The following is a 9,979-nucleotide window of genomic DNA, read 5'->3' as shown; positions in this document are numbered from 1 at the left end:
TGTATAAATGAGTAAAATGCATGAAAAATACATAATAATCTCGATATTCCTTCCGGATAAACTTTCCAATTGCGTATTATTCTAAGACCCATGAATAGAAGATAATAATAATTCTCATGGGGAATCAAGAATATAGACACCCCTAGTATTTCTTTGAATAAAGTAATTTATAGAAACTATGTATTTGCTCGTTTCTTTCGTATAATCTGGACCATGCCAAAAGAAAGAAGGGGGGGCCTTAACGTACCTGTTCCCAGAATTATTTGAACGGAATGAAGCTTCTACCTCCGTTAAATATGTTGAACAAAATTTGTGGTGGCTTCTTTTGAAATTTTAGTCAAAATTCTTGAATTGTCTAAGTAATTGAATTATTTGGACGAAATATTTGTTGTTTTCCAAAATTTTTATTTCAAGCCAAGCTAATTTTGGCAAGAATGGATGGAAAGTTTTCTGTTTCTATGTTCCTTGTTTCAATGTAAAAGCAGATTATTGCTTTAGTTTCTTTTCCCAAGAAATGATATTAAGCCTTCATGGATAATGGTTAAGGCTTACAAGATTCTAAGTCTTATTTAAGACTTTAAATTTTGGACTCTTTAAACTTTAGACACATATACATATATTCATGAGTCATTCTTTCCCATTAATGTCCTTGTGCCACGTTTTTCTTATGTAATTGATTAAATTTTTTCCACTTACTAGTTAACTGGGTAATGTTCTGTTATTCTGTAATTAATCAATTACCCGCATAATTTAAAAATTTCCCCAAATTACTTAAAGTTCTATTTATTTTTAAAATACTTCATATATACTTTATATATTATACTACCGTGGTCATATGGTACCTTGCATGGTACTAGTTCATAATTATCAGGTATTATCACTCGACCCGTATATTATTCCAAATTGACCACATTCAACGAAACTCGTTTTCTTTAATCCGTGTACCCCTTTATCCTTCATAACACTTATTTATTGCTTGTTATAAATAGCATAAGTACGTTAATGTCAAGATGATCTCATCCCTTAGTCTACGTCGGTTAACTAAAAATAAAATTTTAACGTACGAAAACGTGAGATATAACATCCTTCCCCCTTAGAAACATTCGTCCTCGATTGTTGACTAACGCTCGTATCATTTTCTTAACTTGTATCTTCCGAACACTTTAGAACATTCCTTGCCATCTAGGCGACTGTTATGTGAATAAGTCCAAAGTCTAGGGCATCCCCCCTTAGGCCTCCTTCTCACACCACAACTTGTAGTCGGAATCCTTCCAATCTCGTAATTGTTACTACCTTTCATCATGCAACCTGTATAGTTTTGATCATATAAGTGTGCCCAATATCTAGGCTTCACATGTAGAGCTTGATAAGATGTCCCTTTGGGCATTTATGAGCATACTGAATTTCTTCGCTCGGTACTTGGTTGAATTCACGAATATTGTTATATCTCATCGCATAGGTTCGTTTAACCATCCGTATGAATTTACTGTCATAACTCTTACTTTAATTTATTGTGGCTGAGGTCTGCAACCAAATCCAATCTTACTCTCGTTGGTCATTCCATATGTATAAATTTAAGTCCTTTAATGCTTCCTCGTTACTGTTTATCTTTAGAACGACAGTCTAATCTTATTTCATACTTTGTAACTTTTGTCCATCCATTGTTGATTCACTTCAATATTGATCTACAATGTACTATTGATAACTTGAAACCTCTTATGTAATCACTAGGTCTTGCGTTGACCGTGGAACATTTGAAGTGATTTTTCTGATCCACCTAGGGCGATACTATACTCCTATAACTGTATTTCATAGCACTCTGGTGTGGCTTACCATATGTGGGTATTTTAATTTTAATCCCGTACAATTCGTGAAATCCTCTTCAAATCATTACTCAGTCGAAGGTCCAAACATCATTCTTTATCCATCACAATTACACCCTTATTCTACTACCAGGGCAGTATTCCATTTCTTCTAAATGCCATTAGTCTTAGACCCCTTTGGGTTCATTCAGGCTATACTGAGCTTTGTATACCTTAGAGAAACCATAACCTCTTCTTGTTTTCATAGGCTTAATAGTGAGGACTTATCCATTCTTGTTGCCTTCTCACTCGCCCCTTTCTTATCATTATTCCTGACTTCCTAAAACCTTGTCGCTTTACCATACTTTAGTTTGCCACTTACACACAAACTCCTTTCAACGTGCTTGTATCATAGATTTCCTTGTGTTATTCTAGAACATCAAGCAAAAAATTATTAAGAGAAAATGTAGAAGAATATCAAAAAACCCAAGTTATCCAATACTTATAATACACGGGAGAAAATATAAAAGAAATTACAAGGTTAATTCCGCTAGCCGCAAAATATTATGAACAAACCTTTAGCCTATAATACTTATAAATTGGTTAATTCCGCTAGCCGCAAAATATTATGAAAAAACCTTTAGCCTATAATACTTATAAATTGAATGATCATGTGTTTACTAAACATATTCCCTCTAACCTCTTTGTTTATCATAGGGTTTATCATCCTTTAATAAGTTATTCTGAACAATCTTTTCTGGCCACTACCATGCTTTTCTTGCTTCAATCATTTTCCCTAACAGTGCCTCAACTCTGTCTACTCCCCTATCTAGTCTATTATATGTTCCCTTTGGCTTACTACGTAGTATTCTTCTTTTTGTCTTTTAAACCAATTCTTTATTGTTGGTACTTCTAGTATTTTGTGGGTATACTTCATATTCTTTATTTTCTTCGTCTGATCCTTCTATTATGTTATTATTTATATCCTTTTCATTTTCTGATAATTCATTTTCTGAAAATTCATGTATACTGTCTTCACTTCCTAATTCATAATCTATATATTCCATTTGTGTATATTTATCATTGTCTATTATTATTTCGGAAATTTATTTTTTCTTTGGATTTTTTGGTAATTTGCAATCTTTAGCTAAGTGTCCTAGTTTTCCACAATTGTAACAAGTGCATTCTGTTAGTTTTTTCTTTTTTCTATATAGTTTTTTATGTTTGTAATTTTTTACATAATATCTTCTTCTTGGTTTCTTATACTTATATTTGGATTTATATCTTCTTGTTTTCTTACCTTCTTTTTTGTAATATTTATCTGTGCATCCAAATTGAGGTACTATTCTATTTTTGCAGCATGCCAAATTTTTTACTAATATTTTATCCATTTTGATATTTTCTTTATATTTTTCACATAATTCTATAAACCAGTTTTGTAAAAATTTTATTCGAGCTCCTAGGGTATCTGCTAATTCTGCTTCATTCTAATTTTTTATTATTTTTGAGCTGAAAGGTTCTGGTAATTTGGTAAAATATAATTTTCTTATTTCTTTACTTTCATCCGGACTATATGTTCCTCTATAATAATAGTCTCTAAATGCACAAGTATATTCGTCTATATAACACATATTACATATTGCTAATTTTGTCATTAAATTTCTATATGTACTTTTTTCTTTATTTTGTTCTTCTGTTTCTGTTGTCATACTACTAAATTCATTTCTTATCGTTATTTCATATCTATACTTCTGTAGCCATTGTTGCAAATGTACCATCATGTTTCTTATTACTTCTCAATGTATCTAAGCTTTCATTTGTCAAATTTTGTAACCATAGTGTTACTGTTCCTATGAGTGTTCTTTCTATATAACCTGGTGTTTCAGCTACTGCTATTTTATTATCTATTAATTATTTTGAGATATATCATATCCATAATTGGATTGTTTTATTTATATATGCTACACAATCTAGACCTAAAAAATTACATTGTTCAGTTATCTGTCTTGGTGTCCATTTCCTATTTAGCCTTTTATCCCATAATATTTTGTTCCTATCATGTGAATCATAACTTATTCTGTAATAGCTCGAGTTTAGATGTTTTGGATTTTTTATTCCTGATGTGCTTGGTTTATCCTCGGTCATATCTCCTGTATTTATTTATGGATTTGTTTCTGTTCTTTCTATAATTTCTGTATATGTCTCACTTGTTTCTGAATAGTCTTCTCCTAGATTCTTATCATCATCACTTTGGTCATTTATTTCGTTTATGCTTATTTTTGGTGGATTATCTTGTACCTCTTCTAACTGTAATTTAAATTTTTCTATTTCATTTGTCAGTCTTAACTCTTGTTCTTCTTCTTTGCGTTTTTCTTTTACTTTTTGTCTACTTGTATATAGTTGTTTTAGTATTTCTAATTCTTTTTCTAATTCTGTTATTTTAGTGTTCTTTACTTCCTCTATCTTTTGTATTTTTTCTTTAGCTTGCTGTTTATTTCCTTAATTTCTCGTTTTCTATCTATTTCTTCGTTTTCCTTTGTTATTCTAACCATTGCAGTTAAACTATCTTCTAGTTTTACCGTTTTTTTTCTAACATTAAGTTTAGGTTATTTCCTATTTTCTTGTATCTTCTTCCTAAGTTAGAAAATATTATTATTATTTTTAATCCTTCCGGATTTTCATATGTTTTTTCTTCTAGTGCGAATTCTTCTTTATAGTCATGCTGCTGACTTGGCTTGCTTTCCTCTAGCTGTTGAACAACAATGTTCAGAATTACCAAAAGCACTAAGAAAAAGTGAAGAAACGACTGAAAAAGAATTAATTGTTGGAGGAATACCAATATTAATAAATTTCAAAATATATCAAGGAGATAAAAACATTACACTAGAAATAAAATGGTTAGAAAAAGTCAAACCATATAACTTAGAAGATAGGCAATTAACAATAAGTTATGAAAACAAAAAGATAATAATCAAAAGAACCTTAATATAATGCCAAAAATATATATACTTGCCAAGATAATAGTAGAAGGATATTATAATAGATATTATACACCTATGATGGATACAGGAGCAGAAGCTAACATGTGTAAACATAATTGTCTACCAGAAAATAAATGAGAAAAGCTAAAACCCCCTTAGTAGTAACAGGTTTTAACAATGAGGGAAGTATGATAACACACAAAGCAAGGAATCTAAAAATACAAATATGGGATAAAATATTAACCATAGGAGAAATATATAGTTATGAATTCGCAAATAAAGATATATTACTAGGAATGTCATTTTTAGATAAGTTATTCCCACATACTATAACAAAAACACATTGGTGGTTTACTACCCCATGTAAACAAAGAATAGGAGCAAAAAGAGTAAATAATAAATTGAGAAAAACAACACCCTGGATTAAAGGAAGTGAGAAGATCACCCAGAAATTAGAAAATATAACACTAAGCAACCATAATATAGAGATAATCATTTTCTCAATAGACAAGATAAAACAACTCCAAGATAAATTAGAACTACTATATAATGATAATCCCCTACAAGGATGGGAAAAACATAAAACGAAAATAAAAATTGAACTAATAGATGAAAATAGTATAATAACACAAAAACCTTTAAAATACAATTTAATGACCTAACAGAATTTAAAATACATATACAGGAATTGTTAGACAATAAGTACATACAAGAAAGTAATAGCAAACACACTAGCCCAGTATTTATAGTAAATAAACATAGTGAACAAAAACGAGGAAAAAGTCGAATGGTTGTAGATTATAGAAATTTAAATGCAAAAACAAAAACATATAATTATCCAATACCAAATAAAATACTAAAAATCAGACAAATACAAGGATATAACTATTTTAGTAAATTTGACTGTAAATCAGGACTTTACCATTTAAAACTAGAAGATGAATCTAAAAAGTTGACAGCATTTACGGTACCACAAGGATTTTACGAATGGAATGTATTACCCTTTGGATATAAAAATGCACCAGGTAGATACCAACATTTTATGGATAACTACTTCAACCAATTAGAAAACTGCATAATATATATAGATGATATACTATTATATTCTAGAATAGAGAATGAACATATAAAACTACTAGAAAAATTTATACACATTATAGAAATACCAGGAATTAATTTAAGTAAAAAGAAAGCAGAAGTAATGAAAAATAAAATAGAATTCTTGGGTATACAAATATATAAAAATGGAATAAAAAAGCAAACTCATATAGTACAAAAAATAATTAACTTAAACGAAACACTTGATACAAAAAAGAAGTTACAATCATTTTTAGGATTAGTTAACCAAGTAAGAAAATATATTCCTAAATTAGCAGAAAATTTAAAACCATTACAGAAAAAATTAAAGAAAGATGTAGAATACCATTTTGACGAAAAAGATAAAATACATATAAAAAAGATCAAAATTATGTGTCAAAAATTACCGATTGACACGAGATATAATAATACCAGAAGAGATAGAACAACAACCAGAGATACCAAAAATCGAGATACCGAGTTTTTATGCTAACAAAAGAATAATTGGAATAGCAACTATTATCCAAGAATTAGCCAACAATTATCTACAGGAAAATGCCATTTGGAGCTACTACTCAAGAGATCAACTAATAATATATGCAAATTCAAGGGAACTACGACAAGGAGATATGGATGAAGTCCAAAAATGAATTTTATCATTATTAAAACCAGAGATGCAACCAACTATAAGAGCACTAAAGAAAGGATTTATTTGTTCATATAAATATAATTCGTCTATTTTCTCTGATAGAATTAGTTCTGTATATCCTTGTTCCATTATGTTTATTATTTCAAAAGTAACCAAAATATCGTAAATTTTTCTTCTAATATTGTTATTAAGTTGGTTAAATTTATATAATATGAGTATTTTGTAATCATTATTGTCATCTAGTAGATATGTATGGTTGCTCATTAGATCTATTTTTATTTATTCTTATCATGTGATTACTAAGCATATTCCCTCTAACCGAACCCTTGACTCTTGTAAAGATGTGAGATTATTACGGACCTTTTGATGTCCTTCCTTGCCTATAATTATCTGTAGTTTCTTACCTCCATGTCCTTGTGCTTGTAGGGTTGCTTCTGAACTGATATTTTGACTGTCTTCCCGGTGGCACTTTCTTTTATCCTTTAATACTTATACGGTACCTTTAACTACCCCGACTCTTATTTGAATATATATCTCAAGTATTATAATGATATTCTTCGAGGCTGGATTTTCCATGTTGGGTTCTACTAAGTTTATCTTACACGATCTGATGACTTGTCTGTAACCTCCTGTTTAGCCATAACTGGGATCTTCCTGACCAATTACTAACTACTCGTTGGCCCATTCTCATATCAATATTCCTCGTAATCTTTCTTGGGTTATTTCCTTAGTCTTAACTTACGTCTCGCACTGGATCCTTAATTATCAATAACATCTTGGGCAGGAACCATTAGTTCTTCTCCTTGACATCGCATTTGCATAACGTTCTGGAATCGTAGCATATCTATAGCATTTGGATAAGTTCAATCTCATCCCTTTCTCATTTTTTCACATTCTTCCTTTACCATTCCATAGCCACTAGAACCACTTAATTCTGACTTAATGCCACATTCGCATCACTCCATATTCCCCCTTTAGGGGTGCACTAAGAGTTTAAGCTATGACGACCATCCTATAGATGTTTTACCTCTTAATCTTTGGCATCGTTTTTCAACATCAATGATCCTTATTCGCCTTGCGGCAATCCTTCTATACCAAGGATGACAAATTCCCTTACTCGCGAGGGTGACACTTAATGTAACTGGTACATACAGTCCTTTAATCTTAAATTTGCTAACATTGCTTGCTTTAGGAAGCGTCTTCCTGAATGACCATTCTCTGAATTTCTCACGAATCTTCTTCTATTGTCCGTCCAATTATTGCCGGAACGCAATCTGAAATTCACATGATGCTGACTATTATCAAATCACTCAGTCCCTTGCTCATGTTTAGTTTATCTTATTCACCAGTCCATATTGATTTCTATTACTCTAGGGTCTAACTTTTCCATTTATTAATCACGTTAGAGTAGCGAATTTATTTCTCGAAATGAGGATGTGACTTTATGGCCTATACTCTTTTGTGGTCCGAAGGCCTGTCACCTCTCATCTCTTCCTTCACTTGACTATAGATTTTGTAATATCGTCATCTTTTGATCTACCATTGTCCTCCATGTAACACATCTTACTCATAATGCTTCATTAACTCTTTTCTTATTTCCCGCTAACATTTATGCCTATCACTTTATTCTGAAAACTCGAACAAGACATTCTTTTGGCTTTTCAAATTGCTTAACGTTCTCACTTTACTAGGGATGTGAGCCACACTAACGTAATATGCATCCATGCAAGGCTTATAGTGCATGTATTTGTAGTACTCATATCTGGCTGCACTATTTTAGAGTGTACCACCTGAGTGTCTCACGAGGAGATCTACTAGCACACCTACAGTATCTTTCGGAAATATCAACTAACGCAAACAATCCATTCACCATTTTGTTTTACTCTAAGCCCAGTCAGGTCCCGTTGTTTCGTCATTTTCTTAAACTACACCTGTTAGTCCCCATAGGGCATAACTGAGATGGGTACGACCAATTGTACATACCTCTGTTACAATTTGATATAACTCAAAAATCTTATGTTCCTCTACCTCAATTATAAAAGTTGTTAACCTTCATTAACTGGGCGCTTCGTACCCTTCTTCATAGTCCTTCTTCTGCTTGTTGAAACTAGTATTTATCTTCTTAATCTCTAATTTTCTTTTCACCATAAAGATGGATAGACATTCTTGCCCTAAGGCTTCTTATCAGGAAGCTTACACCTTTCAGTACACCCATGATCTGCTAAAGACCTCACATTTACTTATCGTAAGCATCATACAAAAATCCAATTCCTCTCACTCAGCTCTTCCACAACTATCTATCTTTCCAATATTCTTTCCGGATGTAGGTGTCTTCTTAATACGAATAAAATAGAATTTTGAAATTTGAATTCTTATAATTGAGCTCTACCACATGATATAGAGTAAGAAGAAAGAGTGACAATCCTAAATGCCTTGTAGCCTCCTGCTTATAAGTGTGGTGCACGACACACCCATAAAATGGACTCTACTAGATACGGCTTGTAGACTCCCTTGGATAGAACTGCTATGATACCACTTTTGTCACGACCCAAACCGATGAGCCGCGATGGGAAAACGGTACCTTACTCAATCGAGTATCAACGTAACGTATATTTCTTATTACATCATCATATACACGTGACATAGTGCCTAATAGGCCAACATGATCCTTTATAAACTCAAAATATAAGCCGACAAGGCCGTAAAAACATTCACGTACAATACATATGTCTACAAGCCTTTAAGAATACATAAATGTCATAAAGGTCGGGACAGAGTCCCGCCATACCAAACAATTCACGTCTAAATCATACTAACAAAATACGCAACTCTGAAGCAAATAGAGCGCACCAACATCTTTCACTGAGATGATAACCTACTTGGAGGGCTCTCGACCCGTCCATCTGGACCTGCAAGCATAAAATGTAGCGTCCCCAGGAAAAAAGGACGTTAGTACAAATAATGTACTGAGTATGTAAGGGACATAAATAAGTACATAACCGACATAGAGGAAATATAGGGTATTTGACTCAACCTGTATGTCTGGATAACTTCGTAAATTATAAATTACTTTAAGCGTCATGCATATGCATATGAATGTCATGTCGTTCATAGGTACATGTTTTATAACATCATCAGCCTCTGAGGGCATCCCATCATATTATATTGGCCAATGTGGGCAAAATTATCATTGTATTCTAGCTGATTAGGTGGTGGTGCGTATATAACACCATAACCTTTTCCATATCCCATATACATATATATATATATATATATATACGTACATATATATGTGTATATAATGCCATTTGAATACATACATATATATACGTATATAATGTCGTTTGAATCATATTTCAGCCACTGTGGGCAACATCATCATCATATACTATTTGATCAGGTGGTGGTGAGTATATAACGCCGTAGCCTTTTTCCATATCCCATATACATATATTTACATATATACGCGT

The sequence above is a fragment of the Nicotiana sylvestris genome, chromosome 11, assembly GCF_000393655.2.
Source record: "Nicotiana sylvestris chromosome 11, ASM39365v2, whole genome shotgun sequence".
In the NCBI taxonomy this organism is placed as follows: domain Eukaryota; kingdom Viridiplantae; phylum Streptophyta; class Magnoliopsida; order Solanales; family Solanaceae; genus Nicotiana; species Nicotiana sylvestris.
Note: the sequence above shows the minus strand (reverse complement) of the source record.